We start from the raw sequence: 21118 nt of genomic DNA, 5'->3' as shown, positions 1-21118 counted from the left end.
AGTTATTTTGTTTGCTTATAATATGAACTGTACATAAACAGTCCGTAGAGGAGAGTATCTTTATATTACACAATTAGTTTTCTTTCCGTTAAGCTAATCTGCTTGAATACAAATACAAGAATTTGTTTACATCAACCCATTTCATTTGTTTATAAACTCAAAATGTGAAATGTATTGCCCAAATCACAAAGTAGTGTCCTTGGAAAAATCCATTTAATTTTGAAAGTAACTCCATTTTTTAAATAAAGAGTAATGCAAAGATATTATTTTAGATAATGTTTATGACGCTGAGTTTTCTCTTAGTATGAGACTTTAAGGGTTTAGTTGGGATGTTTCAATATGTATGCTGTATATGAAACACAATTTTTATTTTAACTGGAGCAGTTAGAGGCTATTCTTACAGGCAATAGTTTGACCTCGTTTAATTATTGATCACAGGAGGAAGCATAGAACTCAACATAGCACCATTGTGATGGAAACGGTTAAGAACAAGATGGCTTAAGTCCTTTAAAATAGCAAGCAAGTATTCCATATAAGGGGCCCCCCTCTATGCTTTGAGTAATATAGGTAAAATATGATGATGGTCGTTAAGCCTATCCTCACCCAGATGATATATGTATAGTAGCCGTAACCAAAGACCAAGAATTTGCACTTGATTACTGGTATTAAAATAATATAGTCCAAAATGTTCCTAGTTAATCCACTGCATTTTTTAATTGCCATTTTGTGAACTACTTTCCTATTTCAAAAACACAGTTTCTTTGCAGCTGATCTACTGTGAGGGCCAGACAATCCAAAGAGGTTCACAGAACACAAGGGGTTGTTAATCGTGTGATATAGAGTAGACAAAACACATCCCTAGAGATCATCTACACATCCCTTTGTACTTATTTTGAGAACTATAATGTTTCTTTCTTGAAATTTGAATGTTAATGAAATGCTTGCTGTACTTAAATGGAAATGGCTTTATTGCACTCTTAAATTGTATGAGATGCATTGCATCTTAAAGTGTTAATAAAGCTAGGTTCTGATGGATACGTCTAACTGTAGATTCCTCACCTTGTAAATATTTCCCTTGTTTCAGACTGGATCTGTAAACTTTAAATCAGTACTTTTGCATGCATGGTGGTGAGCGGCTTCACTCTTGACGCCATTCTGCTCCGGTAGCTACTCCTTTCGCTTTTAGACTTTTTTGGTTTTTATTATAAATTTCTACACAGTAAACGAGTGACTGTCACCCCTAAAACAACAGTGGACAAGCCATGATTTTCACAAACAGATGTCCATAACCTACCCTCTCTTTTTCATCAATTAGTATTTGTTAAGCGCTGGTGATCACCCTGGGAGGTATTCAGGCGCTGAGGAGTAGGGAGCCTTAGTCGAAGAGCCAGGTCTTGAGTCCCTTCCTGAAGTCTGCAAGTGAGGGGGATGTTCGGAGGTTGGGTTAGCGGTCATTCCAGGACTTTGCGGGGAGGTAGGAGAAGGAATTACCTCCGCTGTGGCTCCGCCGGATGCAATGGACATTTGCGAGGTAGCCGGGTCAAAGTTCTCTGGTTAGCTATTGGAAACTCAGGAGTTGGTTAATTTAGGAGGGTCCAGTGTTGGGGAGGGCCTAGTAGTCCTGGGTCAGTAGCTTAAACTGGCATCTCTTCTGGATGAGGAGCCAATGGTGATTTCTAAGGTGAAGGATGATGCTGTCCTGATGGGGAGGTCGAGGATGAGCCTGGCTAATCCATTCTGTATAGTCTGTAGTGTTTGTGGAGGTGGGAGGTTCTGGCATAGAGAGCATTTCCATAGTCCAGTCAGATGGTGACGAGGGCTTGAGTCTCTGTTTTCTTGATGTTGATGAGGATCCATCTGAAGGTCTAACGAAGCATGCAGAGGGTGTGAAAGCAGAAGGAGGCTACTGCGTTGACCTTGCACACCGTCTCAAGGATGATGCTGAGTTTGCGGGTGTGGATAGGTGGGGGTCTAAGTGCAGTGTACCTCCAGTTGTCATCCCAAGGGTAGGTGTTTTTCCCGAAGATGAGCACCTCCATTTTGTCAGTGTTCAGCGTCAGTAAGTTGGATCTCATCCAGTAGGCGATGTTGGTCATGGCAATCCTTCCCTTCCTTCCTGATACAGCTGGCAAAACCTTGGTTACTTCCCTGGTTCTGTCTACCCTGGATTATTGCAACGCACTGTTTCTAAACGCACAAGAAAGAGTCCTAAACAAAATGCAAATTATCCAAAATGCAGCCGCTAGGCTTCTGGGAAGAATCCCTAAACCTCAATCTGCGTCAGAAACCATCAGAGACTTACACTGGCTTCCCATTAGAAACAGAATAAAATTCAGAACTCTCTGTATAGTTTACAAGGCCTTGCTCAACCTGGAACCAGCCTTTCTCATTCAAAATCTTACCCCCTACTGCCCCCCCAGATCACTACGCTCCTCCAGTCTACATGATCTTGTGGTACCTCGTACCAAATCTGTTTCATGGGGAGACAGAAGATTTCTTGTGTCAGCGCCTAAACTATGGAACACTCTGCCGCATTCGATTAAAACAAGCCCCTCACTTTGGTCTTTTCGTAAACAACTCAAGACCTGGCTTTTTAATCAGTAAACTCCGTCTTCCCCTCTCTGGTTAAATACTGCAGATATCTTAGCGCCGAGATGCCCTTGGGCCTTCGTTCGCGCTCTATAAATGTTGTTAATAAATAAATAAATAAATAAATAAATTTTGTAATTTGGTGCATACACACAAGGGGGGGCCTGAGGAGTTATAATGTAGCAACGAGGGAACACCCCCCAGTTAAAGACTCAATACACACAGATCCCTCGGGTCTGACGTAACGGAGTGTATGTCAAATAATGGGAACAGACAAATGGATAATCTATTGGGGAGTATCCCTTTTAAGAACGGTTTCCCCTCACACACCAAAGGTGTCATGCTTCATCATGGGGAATCCTCCTCGCATCATGAAGCCTAGTCATGATGCGTGCTGCGACCCCCCCCCCCCCCCCCCCCCCCTCTGCAAGGGTGGAACTTAGGGATGTTTTCAAGTATGAGTGGTATTCCTAAAACCCAATGTGAGCAGATGGGGTGATCGTCAAGTTCTGGAATTTGGCTCTGGTGGTGTCGGGGTCACCTGTGACCGAGAGGATGAATTGGGTGTCGTCAGAGTATGAGATTATGTTGAGTCTGTGGGCACGGGCAATGTTGGCCAGTGGAATCAGGAAGGCATTGAAGAGGGTGGAGTTGAGGTAGGATCCTTGGGGGACTCCGAAGATAGTGCTCTTGGGTTCAGAGGTGAAAGGTGGTAGTTGGATTCTTTGTGTGTGTCCTGTAAGGAATAGGGTGATCCACTTGAGGGCGTTTCTTCTGATGCTGATGTGGTGGAGTCTGGTGATGAGGGTGTGGTGGGATGCTAAGTATGCTTATGTTGCATTAAGGCCAAATGGAACTGTGTGGCGATGTTTCTCCTAAAACCCTAGACCCTCCCTCCACCATGACTGGTTGAAGTCAATGGAAAACTCCTGTTCCCACAGCAAATTCTCGTGGCGGTCGAAGTCTTCGGGTAAATGGAATGAGAAAGCAGAAAAAGCCCAAACTGGAATCTGCCCATTCTTGCCATTCTCGAACTCCAGAGAAGGTGTTAGTGTGCCACCCGGTGTTGCCCTTGAACCTCATAGGAGATGATCGATAGTCTGCTCCTGATGCACCCTGAATTTCATGGTCTGTTTGCTGCGTCAAAAGAAGTAGTAGCCTTCAAGGAGAACATGCTGCACATGTTTGACACTTTAACAGTTCGCTCAGGTGCACATTGGAGCCCCAAGGTTTAAAAGGGCCTCCAATCCGACTGCCGCCAGAGGATCCACCCTCAGTGCGCCATCTGTGCCCTTTCAACCCACATCAGGTTCAACAGCGCCAACTTTAGTTCCAATGCCTCGATCTGCACTGGTTTCCTTTATATTGATACCATTGCCAACACCAGAGGACAATTTGCAGAATCCAACGCTACCTTGACACTACCCTGACAGAGGTCTTGCCCGGCTTTCACAGAGTGCAGCCAACAAGCAATCCTTCCAATTCTCACAATTTGCCCTTATCGTACAATGGGGCCCAAACCTTGCAGTCTTTTCAGCATGGACTCTGACCATGCCAATTTTGGTGAAGGGGATGCTCATGCCCCACAATATAATGATGAACACTTTTATGAAAAACCTCAAAATGACAGTGGCCTGGACACTTTTCAGGATACTAGCCTTGTTTCCTGGTCCTGTTACTGAGGCAAGCACCGCCTTCGCCCGTTGTTATGCAAAGGGTGGCATCAGTATTAGACATACAACTTACAACTATGGCGATGAAGACTAATAGTCTGATAGAGGTTCTCCAGCCTGGTCAAGCCCCTACAGAACCTCTTCTACCATTTAATGAGACTCTTAAGAATTCCCTTTTTGTCACGTGGGCGAAACCATTTATGGGACCATCAGTTGATAGGTAGGTTGCTCAACGTCATCGTCCAGCACCAGGCGATCCATACTTTCTTAAACAACATCCTACTTCAGAGTGTGTGATAGTACAGGTGTCCACTAGAAATTCCCACACCCTCTGTACTTCTCAAACTGATTCGGAGTCAAAAAGAATAGAAGTGTATTTGTTTCCTCTACGACCCTTGCTCTCAGCTCAATAAACATCAGCTGTCTTCCAGGCTGTTTATCCCATGCTTTATGGAAAACAATCGTTCAAGTTTTATTGGCAGCTCCAGATGACCTTTAGGCATCCATAACCCAAACTATTTAAGATGGCAACTACGCAGCAAAATTTGTTATCTGCTCTGGCTCGGACATGAGTGACTGCCTAGGTTGGGCAATGGGTACAAGTGGGTCACTTTGGTGCCGCACCTTGTTGAAATCTACAGGTTTCTCCAGGGATGTCTGAGCATCCCTAATGGCAGTACCCTATTATGGTTCTCGCCTCTTTATCAACAAAGTGGAATGTGCCCTGCAATGATTCAAAGAAAGCAGGGCCACCATACATTCCTTGTTTGTCTCTGGCCCTACCAGACATTCTACCAGTAAATTTGCCCTCTCCGTGGCTACGGTCAAGGATTACTATTTCGCCAGTGTCAAATCCCGCCCCAACAGGCTTTTCCACCCTTTTGTGGTTGAAGCTGTGGTTCACAAAAGTAATGCCTTGGACAACAGGGACAATGAACAACTCAGTCCCCCACTCTCCTGCATCTGCAAAACAGATTTAGGGAGTCCTTGATGGCACACAGCCACACTTTTGGATGCAGGATCCGATGTTTCATTCAGGGGTGGCATGCGATCACATCAGACAAGTGGGTCCTTCAAATTGTCTAATGGGGCTATGCCCCCCCCACTTCTCCCCACCCTGCTGCACCTTTCACCGCCATCAAGGCAGCTGACAGAGGACCATCTGTCTGTCGTCGAAGAGGCAGTGCAGGCCCTTTTAGCCAGAGGAGCCATAGAATGCATGCGTTCCAGCCTCAGATGTAGTAACTGGGTGTTATTCATGCTACTTCTTTTTGCCAAAGAGGCCTCTCAAAGTCTTCCTCTTAGGAGGACAATTTCAAGACACTCATGCTAACCCAGGTCCTGTCTGCTCTAGACCCCCCCTAGACTGGCTAGTGGCTCTGGAGATGCAGGGTGATTATTTCCATATCCCCATCCTGCAGGCCAGCAGGTGCTACTTGTGGTTCAAAGTGAGCCAGAAGTATTTTCAGTGTGCAGTGCTTCATTTTGGTCTCACCAGTGCCCCTCGGGAGTTCACAAAAGTGATGGTGGTCGCAGCACACCTTTGGAGAACATGGGTACCTGTCTTTCCACAACTCGACGACTGGCTGCTGGAGGCGGGCTTGCCCCATGCAGTCCTCAACCATCTCCAGATGACAAACCTTCTAACATTGTTAGGGTTCACTATCTACGTGCTAAAGTCATAACTGACTCCTTTGCTGACCCCCAAATTCAACTGTACAATTCTGGATACTGTAGGGTTTTGTGCCTTTCTCCAAGAGCAGAAAGTCCAGAACATTAGGGCTGTGATCCTAATGTTTCGGCCTCTGTCCTGGATCACAGTGTGGTTGACTTTGAGGCTGTTGCATTGTTGGACTCCTGCATCTTGCTGTTTGAACATACCAAAGGGCACACCGGGCTCTGTCTTATGACCTCAATTCCCAGTGGGTACAGCACCAGGAAAATCTGTTGGATTGTATCCAGATTTCAGAGGAGGCCTGCACAGGTAGCTACTGTACCATAATTGGTTCACTGGCAGTCCCATCTCCTTACCAACCCTCTTTTGACAGTGGTGATGGGTAGATCACTTTTTGGTCAGCGAAGCTACCTGGGAGAGGTGGAGATCAGAGGCCTCTTATTTCCGGTGGAGACTGTGTCCCACATGAATCTGTTTGAGTTGAGAGCGATTCATTTGGTGCTGAAGGCCTTCCTTCCCAACATCAGAGGAATGCTGTTGTAGGTGCTCCGACAACATCACTGCCATGTGGTACTGGAGAAAGCATGGTGATATCCTGGGCTCTGTCAGGAGTCTCTACACCACAAGGAGTGGCTAGACTGTCAGGAAATGTTTCAGCATCTAAATGCTAGTAAGGACAAACTTATCTGCTGACAATTAGCAGATCACGGATGGCAGTTGCACCCAGAGGTGGTGCACCACATCTTCCATCAATGGGGAGAACTATGGCTCAATCTTTCCGCCACTGCAGAGAAAGCCCAATGTCAGGTTTTTTGCGCAGTAGTTTCCAAGCAACTCTCACAGAGATGCATTCAGTCTATTATGGTGTTCGGGACTCTTGTCTGCTGCCTCTACTACCATGAGTTCTGACTGGATCTAGGTCCTATTAGTGGCACCGGATTGGGCCAGGAAAGTGTTACCTGAAACTTTTTGGAATGAGCATGTGTCCTTTGATAAAGCTGCAGTTTCAGGAGGATCTTCTGTTGTAGGAGCTGGACAGGATACTGCACACCAGGCCTGCACAGTTTGCATCTTTATGCTTGGAGATTTAGCGGTGGTAATCGATTTCTTTGCACATTTCCTCTTGAGGTTGTTTGCGTGACTGGATAATTTTGTGGCTGGGTACTGAAACATGACAAATTGGCCCTCGCCTTACAAAGTAGTCTGAAGTTGTGCCTCAACAAGGACTTGCCGTAGGCACTGTTAAAGGCTATTTATCACCTCTTTTGGCTTTTTGTAGTTGCTGAATGACCTGCCTTTAAGTCTCACCAGTTGTGATAAGATTTATGAAAGGTTTCCAATATTTGTATACGCCAACACCCTCTGTGATGCCACAGTGGGCTTGAACTTAGTTCTCACTATTTTGATGTTCAAACATTTTGAGCTGCATTATACTTGTCCATTAAAGCTTTTGTCACTGTAATATCAGCCAACCATGTGAGTGAGGTGCAGGCTCTTTCTGTGTTTCCGTCTTATACAACATACCTTTTCCAGATAAGTTGGTGTTGATGATTTATGCTTCCTTTCTACCTAAAGTGATGAATCCCTTTCATGTCAATAAGGCTATCACCCTTCCTTTGCCATAGCTCAACCCTCTAGGGAGTAAGAGAGACTTTTTTTGGACCCCAAGAGAACTCTAAACTCTTATATTGATTCATCAAAGAACATTGGATGGATTATCAGTTCTTAGTGGGTCTTTCTGGGGTAAGGAAAGGTAAAGCAATTTAAAAGCGGACCATCTCCCCATGAATTGTTCTCTGCATAAAGATCTGCTGTGCACTGGCGAAGAATCAGCTTTCAGAGGTCTTATGGGCTCATTCCAAAAGACCTAAGGCTACCATCGCTGTGCTTGCATGCAGAGTACTTTTCCTCGACATTTTTGAGACTACCACGTGAGCGGCAGTACATTCATTCACAAAGCACAACTGCTTCAGTAGACTGGTCTGTCTAGGAGGTTTTTTGTCTGCTTGGTTCAGCAGGACTTTTTGCTTTGAGTCAGTTCACAGACCCACCACATGTGGAGGTACTGCTATTGTATCTATTCACTAGGTGAGGAGTCTGCAGTTAAAAGTATCAATCATTTAAACAAGTTGCTTACCTTCGGTAAAGCTCTTTCTGGGGGATAATCTACCTAACCACAGATTACTCACCGACCTTCCCAACTCCCCTTTATGTAAATTAGGACACTTGTCATCTAAATGGTCCCGATTGAAAAAACTGCACACTGGTCATGCCAGTCTGCTAATATACTCTGCATCTGAGTGTGCAAACAGTCTACGAAAGTAACTCCTGTCATTGCACAAGGGAGACAGTTATATGCAACTCTGCTAGTCACTTCCGGCATGCAGGAGCACTGCTTTTAAAGTTTCCAAATACAGTTTCCCGCTTGCAGAATATTCACAAGGTGAAAAATCTGAGTATCCACCAGAAAGAACGTCGTTGAAGGTAAATAACTTGTTCTGTGCGATGTGTAACAAATAGTCTGTTTCCAACTACCTCAGGGAAAAGCTAATTTTTGTATGCTATGATGGTAGGTGGAGAGCAGGTTGGCATATGCCTTGCTCAGCTATTGTTTTCTTAAACCATTCATTTAGCCAGTCACTGAGGATATCCGTGCTGACTTTTTAAAAAGCCTCTTATGGAAAGTAATTTCATTTTGCAGAGTTGTCAAAAATCTACCAGCACACTGTATTTTTTAAAACATTTTTATTGGAACCAAACCGGAACTACTAAAAGCAATTATTAATTATATTCGATAACAACGTGTTTAAAGTAATGATTTGCATAATAAAACAGGGTTCCGAAAATGACTCTCACTAAGTAATGGTTGGTGTTCTAGATGTATCTGGTAGATTCAGCTTTCATAGGTACACCTACAAAACTGTGTGTGCTCAGTGAGAGTGCAATACAAAAGAGACTTCCAAAATATTTTTTACAGTTCAAGTGTTTAAGGAATACCAAGGTGAGATCAACACATTACCCCTGACTTTTTCCTGTAGTAGTTACTACTTGGCGATTAACTTTTGTGGTAATACATGTGGATCAACTTCGTATTTATTAGATTTAAAAAACATCAGTACAGTATTAGTTTAAAATAACAAAGTACAGTTGTAAAGTTAGCTCCTTTCCTAAATTCCTTTCATTACGTTATATAAAAGTTTTAATTTTTAGTGATCAGTCCCCATAAGTGCCTAATGTGAGACTGATTAGCGAAATCTGGTTTGGGCCAAAGGCTATCAACGTTTTCATTGTATGCTCATGACGTTTTGAAAAAGTCAAGTTTATTGGCTCTTTGGCACCACAGTTTTTTGTGGGGAAAATGGAAGCATTATTTGAGTCCTAAACATGCAGCAGTGGTCCAAGTTTAGTGCTTGTGTGCCCTACATATATCATGTGGGCCTCAGTATCCTCCTTGGTGGACTGGTCAGGCAGACATGTAGTGTGCACCTCTTTAAGGCAGCAGGCCAGATTTGTTAAAGTCCTCCGTGATTATGCATTCCTTTTACTTGCAAATGGAAACTGTGTTTTGGTTAGTCTTGGCAAAAATGTTTCGGCTATGTTTAGCAGAGAAAACAAATAGAGGCAAAATGTTAATCTTAACTCCTGTCCCCATTATATGTAAAAGGTGGCCTGCATGTGTATTATGACCTTGTTATTCATTGTCTGAGGCTTTGAATGATTCACCCGTTAAGTTAATAGAGTGAGATAAGACTGTAACTGACAATAAGGCTGTTGTATATATTCAAGGAGTATAATATTGACAAGATGTGTGGGTTTTTGTTTTTTTCCTGCGCTTTTCTTTACTCTTATAACACTGCATGGGTGTGAACTATTTATTCGATGTTCCTGTTTAATGTATTGGGCTCTTCTGGATGTGATTGTGTTGATTTATAAGACTTACTTATATAATTTGCTTTTTAATATAGAACATCTGATAGAAACAGGTTAGTATTAGATTCCTTACCTTAGAATATCTCCAGGCGTCAGACTGGATACGAAAACTTTTGCGTCGCAGTACCCTTGCGCGTCGGTAGGCGTCGTCTGCGGCTCCGCATCCGTCGTCGGCGCCGGGATGGCGTCGCCGGAGTACTTAGACGCCGCCCTCGCGCACTGACGTCAGTTCTTCTTTTTTCCGCGCCAGCAAGCGCCGATCCGGAAAAAGTGGTACCCTTAGTCATTTTTTGACTAAACTTTTTCGATCATTTTTGATCACTTTTCGAAGTCGAACGACTCCGACGGTACCCGTAGGGATGCCGACGTTGCCGGTAGGGATGCCGGGTTCAAACCCTGCATCGACTGCAGCCGACTGATGTCGGTTATCGACCCCCATCGCCGGGGTCTTCATTGCCTGGGGCCCGACCACGATGACAAGTCATGCCCTTACTGCCGGCCTTGACGTCGAAGGCTAGGCGGGAGCAGTCCCGCAAGCGCCTCGAGCTCCGGAAGTCGGTCCCGCGCCGCTCGAGGTCCCGGTCCAGAAGGAGGTCGAGGGACCAGTCGCGGGGCCGGAGTCATCACGGCTCGGAGGATCGACACCACTCCTTGAGCTCCAAGTCCTCAGGTAAGAGGCAGAAGAAGTCGAAGAAGCGACATCGCTCTTCCGACTCCCCCGAAGCTCGCGCGACGCGGCCGGGGGTTCGGGTGACACCGCCCACGCGGAGCTGCAGGCGTCGCGGCCTGCTCCATACCTGCCGGTCCCTGGGCAGAACGCAACGCCGGAGGAGATCGACTCCTTTCTCACGGCCATGAGGTCGCTCACTCCTCCGTCGGGTTCCGCGGCGCCTTCGGGCCAAACGGCCCAACTGGGATTCCAAGCGGGCCGGGTGCTTCGGCCCTTGGGCCGTCGGGTGCTTCGGCCTCAGCGCAGTTGGCTACTTCGGTCCCAACGCCGCAGGGCCCCGCTGGATCCGGTTCCGGGTCGTCGCTGGTCTACCTTACGACCTCATCGGCCCCCAGGGTGTCGCCCCCGGTGCCGTCCCAGGACGTCGTCGTCCCCGGTCCCCCCTCCGATCCGTGTCCGGCGCCGGAGCGGCACCACTCGATGCCGCTATTGGCGCCGAGCGGCGCCGCTCGATGCCACTATCGGCGCCGATGGGAGACTTTTACTTCTATGACCCGGCCCCATCATTTGACCCTGAGTACCAGGAGATGGGTGGCGAGGCAGATTGGGAGGGGTCTGAAGACCCTCTGGCACATGAGTGCCAGCCTTACCAGGACTGGGCAGGTGAGCTAGGGGATGCCAGTGGTTTGGACACTTCGCTAGACACTGGTTTTGTCTCCCCTCCTACCATGGCTTCGGAGGAGGGGGCTGCCTATAGTGTGGTGTTGACGCGGGCGGCCAAGGCCTTATCCCTTGAACTCCCTGTCGCGGCCGTGAGGACTAACCTCCTCACTCAGGTCCTTAAACCACAAGCAAGCTCTTCCGAGCCTCTGTTGCCGTTTAATGAGGCCTTGTCTGACGTTCTTCTGGGCACCTGGTCCAGGCCCGCTACAGGTCCCCCTGTATATAGGAATGTGGCCAGACGACACCGCCTGGCTCCGGGCGACCCTTGCTTCCTTTCCACCTACCCCACCCCCGAGGGCATGGTCATAGAGGCCTCTACCTCCCAGACCGCATTCCCGACGGCTCCCCCCGATCGGGAATCCAGGAGGTACGAACAGTATGGTAAGAAGATGTTCTCCTCACTGAGTTTGGGGTTGCGGTCAGTTAACACCGCGTGCATCTTGGGCCGTTATACCCACTCTCTGTGGGACACGGTCACGGACGTGCTGCCACAATGTCCAGAGGAGGCCCGGACTAAACTCGCCCAAGCCCTTGCGGAGGGTTGAGATGCGGCACGGAACTCCATCGGATGTGGGCTGGATACAACGGACTCGCTAGGCAGAGCGATGATAATTAAGGTGGCGATTCGTCGCCACGCCTGGCTGAGGTCCGCCAACTTTTCGGCTGATTTCCAAAACACCCTTATGGTTTGATGGCCGTCGCCTCTTTGGCGACAAGGCAGACCGTGCGCTTGAGCGCTTTAAGGACTCCAGGGCTACGGCCAAGTCCTTGGGCCTGTCGGCAACCTGCTGCCTTTTGCTCCTTTCGTTGGCAAGGAAGGGTCGCCCCCACACATCCTGCCAGCCACAGGTCGCAAATTAACATCCAGCGCTGTGGCGGATGTGGTAACCGCCGTGGCGGTGCCCAGGGACAACGGCGAGGCCAGTCCACATCCACCCCCGCAGCATCCGCCTCAAAGCCCTCCTAGTCCGAGCTTTCAGGCCCACACGACCCCCGTGGGGGGCAGGGTTCGCCATCACCTCCTTCACTGGCGCACCATCACTTCGAACAAGTGGGTGCTGCAAATCGTCTGAAGGGGCTACTCCCTCCCCTTCGAGGCGACCCCTCCAGCCATGCCACTGCAGTACCACCGCATGTCGGGGATCACTTGGATCTTCTGCGAGAGGAAGTTACAGCCCTCTTGGCCAAGGGGGCCATTGAGCACGTTCCTGGGCCAGAAGTAGGGTGTGGTTGTTATTCCCACTACTTTCTGGTTCCCAAGAAGGGAAAAGGGGGCCTACGCCCTATCTTGGAACTGCGGAACGTCAACGGCTTCCTCCGGAAGGAGAAGTTCAAGATACTAACACTGGCTCAGATCTTAGCTGCCCTGGACTCGGTAGACTGGATGGTAGCGTTGGACTTGCAGGATGCTTATTTTCACATTCCCGTCCTGCCGGCCCATCGGCACTACCAGCGGTTCATGGTAGGCCACAAGCACTTTCAGTTTACCGTGCTCCCCTTCGGACTTACCAGCGCCCCACGGGTGTTCACGAAAGTGATTGCGGTGGTCGCAGCTCATCTGCACAAATTAGGGGTTTCAGTCTTCCCCTACCTCGACGACTGGTTGTTGAAGGCGGGATCGCCCCAAACAGTCGTCAGCCACCTCCAGACTACGACCGATCTCCTGCACCTGCTGGGGTTCTCCATCAATGTGCCGAAGTCGCACCTGTGTCCCTCTCAGAAGCTCCTCTTCATCGGAGCGGTTCTAGACTCGGCACAGTTTCGGGTTTATCCTCCCAAACAGCGGGTTCGGGATATTCAGGCTCGGATTCCGATCTTTCAGCCGTTATCCCGAGTCTCGGTCAGGTTGACGCTGCAGCTTCTTGGGCTGATGGCCTCCTGCATCCTTCTGGTGCATCACGTCAGGTGGCGGATGCGGGCTCTGCAGTGGGACCTGAAGTTTCAGTGGGCCCAGAATCAGGGCAACTTGTCCGACTATGTCTTGATCTCTGAGAGCACTGCGAGATCGTTTCAGTGGAGGCTCACGGACCGCGATTGGGTCAGCGGCAGATCCCTCTCCCTACCCCAACCGGAGCACGTAGTTGTGACGGACGCATCATTCCAGGGCTGGGGGGGCCACATGGGAGAGGTGGAGATCAGAGGCCTCTGGCGGAGACCCGGCTCCACATCAACCTTCTGGAGCTGCAGGCGATCCGGCTTGCACTGAAGGCATTCCTCCACTCTGTCTGGGGGAGTGTGATGCAGGTGTTCACGGACAACACCACCGCCATGTGGTACTGCAACAAACAGGGTGAGTGGGGTCGTATACCCTATGCCAGGAGGCTCTGCGCCTCTGGCAGGGGCTGGAACATCAGGGCGTGACCCTTGTGGTTTAACACCTGGCAGGTTCCCTGAGCGCCCGGGCGGACGAACTCAGCCGTCGATGCATGATGGATCACGAATGGCGTCTGAACTCGGACGTGGCACAAGGCCTCTTTCAGCAGTGGGGAGAGCCTTGCTTAGATCTATTTGCCACAGAAGAGAACGTGCAATATCGTCAGTTCTGCGCGTTGGAATTTCCAAGGCGGCACTCGCTCGGAGACGCTTTTCGTCGCGAGTGGAGCTGCGGTCTGTTGTATGCCTTTCCGCCTATACCACTTCAGCCCAGAGTGCTGAAGAAGATCAGGCGCGACCGGGCCCAAGTCATCCTGTCGATCCCCCGATTCGTCTGCCTCTTCAGGAGGACCTTCTGTCGCAGCAGCAGGGGAGGGTCCTCCACCCGAACCTGTCCAGTCTCCACTTACATGCGTGGAGATTGAGCGGCGGCAGTTGAGGCCATTTGACTTGCCTCCTGAAGTCTGTAATGTGATTCTGCCAGCCAGGCGTCCCTCCACAAAATCGGTATACGCCTGCAGGTGGAACAAATTTGTGGCATGATGCACAGCAAAGGCTGTGGATCCCCTTTTTGCCCCTCTTTCAGAGGTTCTCCTCTTTCTTCTTTCTCTTACCCAGCAGGGCTCTTCTCTGGGCACTCTAAAGGGCTGCCTTTCTGCCATTTCCGCCTTCTTAAGGCTCCCTGATCAGCCCTCTTTGTTCAAGTCCCCAATTGTAAATAGATTTTTGAAGGGCATCACTCATATGTTTCCTCCTGTTCCTTTCGTGATGTCTCAGTGGGACTTGAATCTTGTTCTGACCTATCTGATGTGCGCTCCTTTCGAGCCACTTGATAAGTGTCCTCTTCGTTGTGTTACTCTTAAGACTGCATTCCTGGTTGCCATCACCTCTGCCAGTATAGTGAGCGAGCTCCAGGCTCTTTCCTCTAAACTTCCTTTCCTTTCTGTCCATCCGGACAAAGTTGTGTTGCTGACGCGACCCTCTTTCCTGCTCAAGGTAGTCACAGCCTTCCACATCGGGCAGTCCATCACCTTGCCCACCTTCTTTCCGCATCCGCATCCCTCGAAAGAGGAAGAGAGGCTCCACCGTCTGGACCCAAAACGTGTGCTCTCATTCTATCTGGATCACACACGCCAGTTCCGGGTGGATGACGAACTTTTTGTAGGGTACGTAGGCGCTAAGAAAGGTTGGGCGGTGCACAAACGAACCATCTCTTGTTGGGTCGTCTTGTGCATCAAAGCGTGCTATTCTTTGGCTAAAAAGGAGCCTCCTGTTGGGCTGAGGGCCCATTGCACTCGGGCCACGGCGGCTACTACTGCCCTGGGTCAGAGAGTCCCCTTGCAGGACATCTGTCAGGCAGCTACGTGGGCCTCGCTGCACACGTTCGCAAGACACTACTGCCTGGACAGCCAAGTCCGGAGAGATGGCTTCTTTGGCCGTTCCATTCTCCAGGACGTTCTGGTGTGATCATTGGTTCGCATTGCTGGGGTATCTATTCTAAGGTAAGGAATCTAATACTAACCTGTTTCTTTCAGATCGGTAACGATATATCTGTAAGAAACAGTAGTTAGTATTAGATTCCTTACCGCCCCACCCATCCTCCCCATTCTGCGAACCGATATCTAGGGTTAAGGTCATCCCCTTTCAGGGCCCTAGTTTCATGGCACCAGTGTTGGTTTTTATCATGGCTCTGCGTTTCTGGCGCGGAAAAGCTGTGTATAAGAACTGACGTCAGCGCGCGAGGGAGGCGTCTAAGCACTCCGGCGACGTCAACCCGACGCCGACGGACGCGGAGCCGCAGATGACGCCTACCGACGCGCAAGGGTACTGCTACGCAAAAGTTTCCGGAACCAGTCTGACGCCTGGGGATATTCTAAGGTAAGGAATCTAATACTAACTACTGTTTCTTACAGATATATCGTTACCGAAGGTCAGTAACTTGTGCATTGGTTCTTAACCTATGGTCTGAGGAACCCTGGTGGGCCAAGAGGCCTACTTATGGGGGTCCACGACTGAGTTACAAAATTCAATAATATTGAAATTAATACATTCAAATTAATAAAGTATATACAAATAAAGTAGCCAAAATGTGAAACTTTTTCTACATTTGATTATGAGCTAAACAACATATTTAAAAATGAGAGCATTCATTTGCCGTATATGTAGGCGAGTAGGGTCTTCAATCCTATGGTCACCCTAGAATTTTGCTTTTTGCTTCACTGGTTTACGACTTTCCCTGGCTGTGGGCCTGCTAATCAGACCCACAGCCTAGCTGTTCTCTCTCTAAATTGACATCCATGTACTTTAGGTGCATTTACCAATTGGTATTGGGTCACTCTTGTAAGTCCTTGTACAGTGTACCATAGGTACCCAGGGCATAAGTGAACCCAAGGCCTACCAGGGGCTGCAGCATGTATTATGCCACCCCTGGCTGGCCATCCAAATCTGACACAACTGGCTGATCAATCAGCTGGGGTAAGGTGGTGAAATCACCCTTTGCTTTAGATATAATATACCTATATCTAAACCTAAAATGGACACATATACTCCTATAAGTCACTCCTATGGCAGGCCTTAACAATCCTGGAGGCAGAGTGCTTGGAATTATGTGAGATGGTGCTCTAGCATGAGCTGAGCCCGAATGCAGCTTTCTGAACCAAGTCCTTTAGCCGTTTCCATGATAACGCTATACCATATACTCTTAAGTGCATTATAATCCTCACGGTTATTGCTAACTTTGGCATAGCATTATCAAAACATGTTGAGTAAGGTGTCATACGAATTGGAATACTACCCCCTCGCCAATTCTGGCGACAGGGGTAGCATTCCACCCTTTTAGAGGGACACGACATGTATGTAACTGTGAACCCCGGCTAAAGTTAACTCGAGCCTCAGCATCACAAAATGGATACTGCCACCACAGACACAAGTCTGACCTCCTACTGCTGGGAGTCCTTCCAGCGAGGGAGGCCTGGACAAAGGGTTTCCTGCCTTGGGTTGTGCTAGCACCACCCCAGACAGGATTTTGTGTATTGGGTAGGACAGACCTGAAAGGAATGAGACATGCCTGGGGCACGCAAGGTCCCCTGTGCATACACCGGCTCAAACCAGTTGCTGGGGCACTCCAGCCCCAGCTCTGGCGCAAAACCGAACAAAGGTTAGGGGGTGTAACCACCCCCTTCCTGGTCCCGCCCATAGGAGGGACCTAGTGATAGTACAGCCCCCTTTAGGAGAATAAAGGTAGGAGCTGGTCCCATTCCAAATTAGATTATCCTGAATCGAATCTACAAGAAGAAACTCTGGACTTCGACGTTCTGCTCCACAGAAGACTGAAGAAATCTCCCTTGTGGCCAAGGAGTGACCACCCTGCACAAGCAGGCACCATCAAGCGTTCCAGCGGTTCACTATGTCGTCTTCCCGAGTGGATCCAGACTTCAGAGCCCGACGAGACCCGGACTTCCAGACCTCTCCGACCTCAACCTACATCTGCAGCACAGCTGAGTAGCGTGGGTGCGACGAGACACGTGGGACCGGCCATCTTCAAGAAACTGCACTTCGCTTCCAGCACGACTTCAGAGGCATCCTCGACAAAGTGCTTTTGAGATTGAGAAGCCCCAGCCCCGAGCAGCTCCTGCACAGATCAGCCCTCCAGCATCCACGAGATCTGCGTGGGGCCCTTTTGCTTGATTGCTGCTCGACGCGTTGTCTGGTCACTTGCCGGCTGGCTAGTGGTCTCCTAGACGACGATCCTTGAAATCCACACCGCTGGTCTGGTTGCTCCAGACTGGCCCTTGCTTCCCTGCAAAGGAGAAGCACCCCAGACCCTCCTGGTCTGCACCGGACGCCGATTCCACTCACCGCGTGGGTTGCCTTTGCCAAGGCCTATTGACGCCGAATCCGGAACCAACACCGCCGACAGCGAGAGCCTGCGTGGGACAGCTCGTGCCTCCATCCTGGTCGTCGAAGACACCTCCTGGTCCACGTGGCTGCAGAGTCAAGCGTCCACTCTTCACCTGATCGCTACAACAGCATCTGGTTCCTTCCTGGTTCCACTCCAGTCACTGGCTAGTGACTTTGAACATTGTCCCTTCTGCTTTCAGGTCTTCATCTTCCTTGATCCACCCTTGGATCACTCCGGACAGCTTCCTCCTGGTCGCCTGCAGCATCTTTCTTCAAGGCTCCATAGACTTCAACGCAGAAACCCGACACACTTTGACACCTATGCACCTGCAGCCCGTAGGTGAGGTAACAATAGCATGTCGGTGCTCAAGGGTAGATCAACTCTCCTAGTGTCCAGATTTCCAGTCGTTTTAGTCCTAACTAGTCAGAACTGTCCGTACTCCCCTTTTTCGTAAATTGTACTGTCCATTGACTTTGTTACGCATCTCGTGTGTGAGTTCACACTCTGCACACGCGTCCCGTGGGCCTCCTATTACTTACCTAAGGTTAGGGTAGTGTAGTCCCAGCGATCCTACAGCCTCTGGACAGCGCCATTCCTTCTATCGACTTTCTCAACCCACTTACTTAGTATATGGTTTGACGTGCCCCTAGGGCACCATTGTAATTTGTGCAACTTAAACGTTTTTTTCCTAAGAGTCTTGTCATGTGCTTAGCCCTCTTATATCATAAAGAGTTCAGATGTGTTTGTTACTAATAAATATCTTGTTTATTTTTATAACAACCTGTGTGGTGTCTTTTCATCTGGTATTCAAGGGGTTATATGTGGTAAAACAGCTGGCTTCACATGCCAAAAGAGTTTAGTCTAAGACTGCTTTGTCCATGCTACCATTAGGATAGCTGGTCTATAAGGTTGACTTACAACCAATCACCATAAGGGTTGTTCGGACTGATACAAGGAAATCACTAGAACTAGTGAGCATCATATATCAGGCCAGCTTCTCTCATTGGTGTGCAGCGGTTGGGATTTGAGCTTGCTGTTGTTTTTACCAAATATAATCTTGAGATATCATTTGAAAGATCACATAAGGTACCATAGGTACATATAACAAAGCTTCGAAATACTCTGAGTTCTACTGAACCAGCTGTTGTAGTAGAAAGGGAGTAGCACACCCTGACTACAACTCTTTTCAAGGGATCAGTAGGAAAACCCATAGTGTAGGTAAGTGCACCACTTACACCTCACTAGAAAGCATGTCTATCACAGGAGAGAACGCAGTGGCTCCCCCTGTGATTAGTGACCCTCCACAGGCCCTTTCCAGATATGCAGCACACAGCTTCCAGGAGATGAAACAATTGTGTACCTTCCGGACACTGAAACAGGGTTCTAACCCTACCCTTCATTTTCTGTTAGGTCTCTTAGAGACATATGATGCTAGAAGGGCTTCTAACCCAGGCCCCTCTGATCCTACAGATCGAAGCATGCCCCCCTTAGAAGGTGACCGTGAGTCTAACCTCCCTGAAGCACAAGATGTAGATGGTAGGGAAGATGGGAACTCATCTGAGGAGGAGGTAGAGAATTGCCAACGTTTAGTCAGTAGACTTACAAGAGCCAACTTAAGCCTACATGGGGATGGTACTGGGGGAGCCCCATTCCTGTCCACATGCAGGCCTAACCTTAGGAATAGGCGAGCTAGGTCTCACTCCAGAGGCTCTAACAGATCTATTCACTCCCATGTCTCTCATGCATCTTCTCAGAGAGGGATGACTTCCCCCTCAGAGAAGAGAACATGAAGCAAAGATGAAGGAAGTCAATCTGAGAATCCAAAGGGAAGAACTTGCCCTTGCCAAGGAGAAACTTGCCTTTGCCAGAGAGCAGAAATTGAGTGGGGTAGAACCCACTGGTGGCAGCATTATCCCTTGAGATAAAGACACGAGTTTTGATAATAGAGACCTGAGTAAAATAGTGCCCTCCTATAAGGTAGAAGATGACATCCACAAATGGATTACTGCTTTGGAGAGGGCCTGCAAAGTACAGCAGGTACCCCAGAGTCACTGGGCAGCTATATTGTGGCTCTCCTTTGAAGGTAAAGGTAGAGATAAGCTCCTCACTGTTAGAGATGAGGATGCTAATGATTACCAAGTCCTGAAAAGTGCACTGATTGATGGGTTTGGCCTAACAACTGAACAGTACAGGTTGATGTTCAGAGACACCCAGAAAACTCAGGCTCAGGATTGGACTGACTTTGTTGATTGTGCCACTAAGGCTTTGGAAGATTAGTTACTGGGAAGTAAAGTTACTGACTACACAGGATTGTATAATCTAATTATGAGAGAGCAAATCTTAAATAATTGTCAGAACCAGTTGTTGCATCAGCACCTGATTGACTCATATCTGACCTCTCCCCAAGAATTGGGAAAGAAGGCAGACAGATGGGTCTGAACCAGGGTCAAGCAGCAGAACCATAACCAGGGTGGTGGCCAGAAGAAAGCAGACCAAACGGGTAATGAGAATAAGCAAAATGACCAGAAGTCTTCAACAGGGCCCCAAAAATCTAAAGAGGGTGGGTCCCAGAATTCCCAAAAGAAGAAGACTGATGTTCCAAGAAAACCATGGTGCCAATACTGTAAAAGTAAGACTCACTGGTTTAGTGAGTGCACCAAGAAAGGCTCAGCTCCTACCACTACTGCCTCTAAGGCACCTGCACCCACTAGTACAGTTAGTAGTGGTAGTGCACCCCCCAAGGCTATAGTTGGGTTAACCCTGGGGACTGAGGTGGGTTCTGACTTAGTCAGGATACCAACTCAGGCTGTTCTTGTCTGTAGTGGGAACATGGATATGACCCCTACTGTAAGTCCTAGTACTCTAGGCAAATACAGGCAAACACCTTTAATCAATGGAAAAATGGCTCAGTCCTTCAGGGACACCTGTGCCAGTGTCACTATGGTGACACCAGAATTTGTGGACCCTGATCAGATCATACTAGGTTCAGACTACCTAGTGACCAATGCTAGCAATGTCAGTACCAATCACAGTATGGCAATTGTTAACTTCTCCTGGGGAGGGGTAACTGGCCTCAAAAGGGTTGTAGTTAGTTCAGACCTCCAAGTGGACTGTCTTTTGGGCAATGATTTGGAATCCTCCTTATGGTCAGAAGTGGAGTATAGGACTCATGTGGAAATGTTAGGTTTGTCAGCACATGTCCTTGCTGTGACTAGGTCACAGGCCAAAAAATGCCCAGCTGAACAAGTGCTGGATCCTGGAACAATGGACCAGACACTACCCAAGAGAAAGAGCAGTAGGGTTAAGGCAGTGCCTTCCCCCCTGCCTCAGGTTGAGGATCAGCCCTCTCAGGAGACTGACCCAAAGACCCCAGAACGAACTGTCCTAGAAGAGCTTGAGCCTGAACAGGTTGAGTTTCTTGGGACAGGGGGACCTTCCAGGGCAGACTTGAGGCAGGCACAGTTGGACTGTTCCTCTCTTGAACCCCTCAGACAGCAAGCTGCTGCTGAGGCTGCAGGGAATGCTACAGGTGCCCACAAGGTATACTGGGATGATGGATTCCTATACTATGAGGCAAGAGACCC

At 48.6% G+C, this 21118-nt stretch overlaps 1 protein-coding gene across 22 annotated transcripts in view; it reads left to right on the top strand.

Moving 5' to 3' along the window:
- ATXN2 (ataxin 2) overlaps positions 1–21118 on the top strand; it is a 1802199-nt gene that overhangs the window by 1496047 nt on the left and 285034 nt on the right. The gene's annotated exons all lie outside the window — the stretch shown is intronic.

This window comes from Lissotriton vulgaris, chromosome 11 (assembly GCF_964263255.1).
Source record: "Lissotriton vulgaris chromosome 11, aLisVul1.2, whole genome shotgun sequence".
In the NCBI taxonomy this organism is placed as follows: domain Eukaryota; kingdom Metazoa; phylum Chordata; class Amphibia; order Caudata; family Salamandridae; genus Lissotriton; species Lissotriton vulgaris.
Note: the sequence above shows the minus strand (reverse complement) of the source record. Positions and strands in the feature narration are given on the sequence as shown.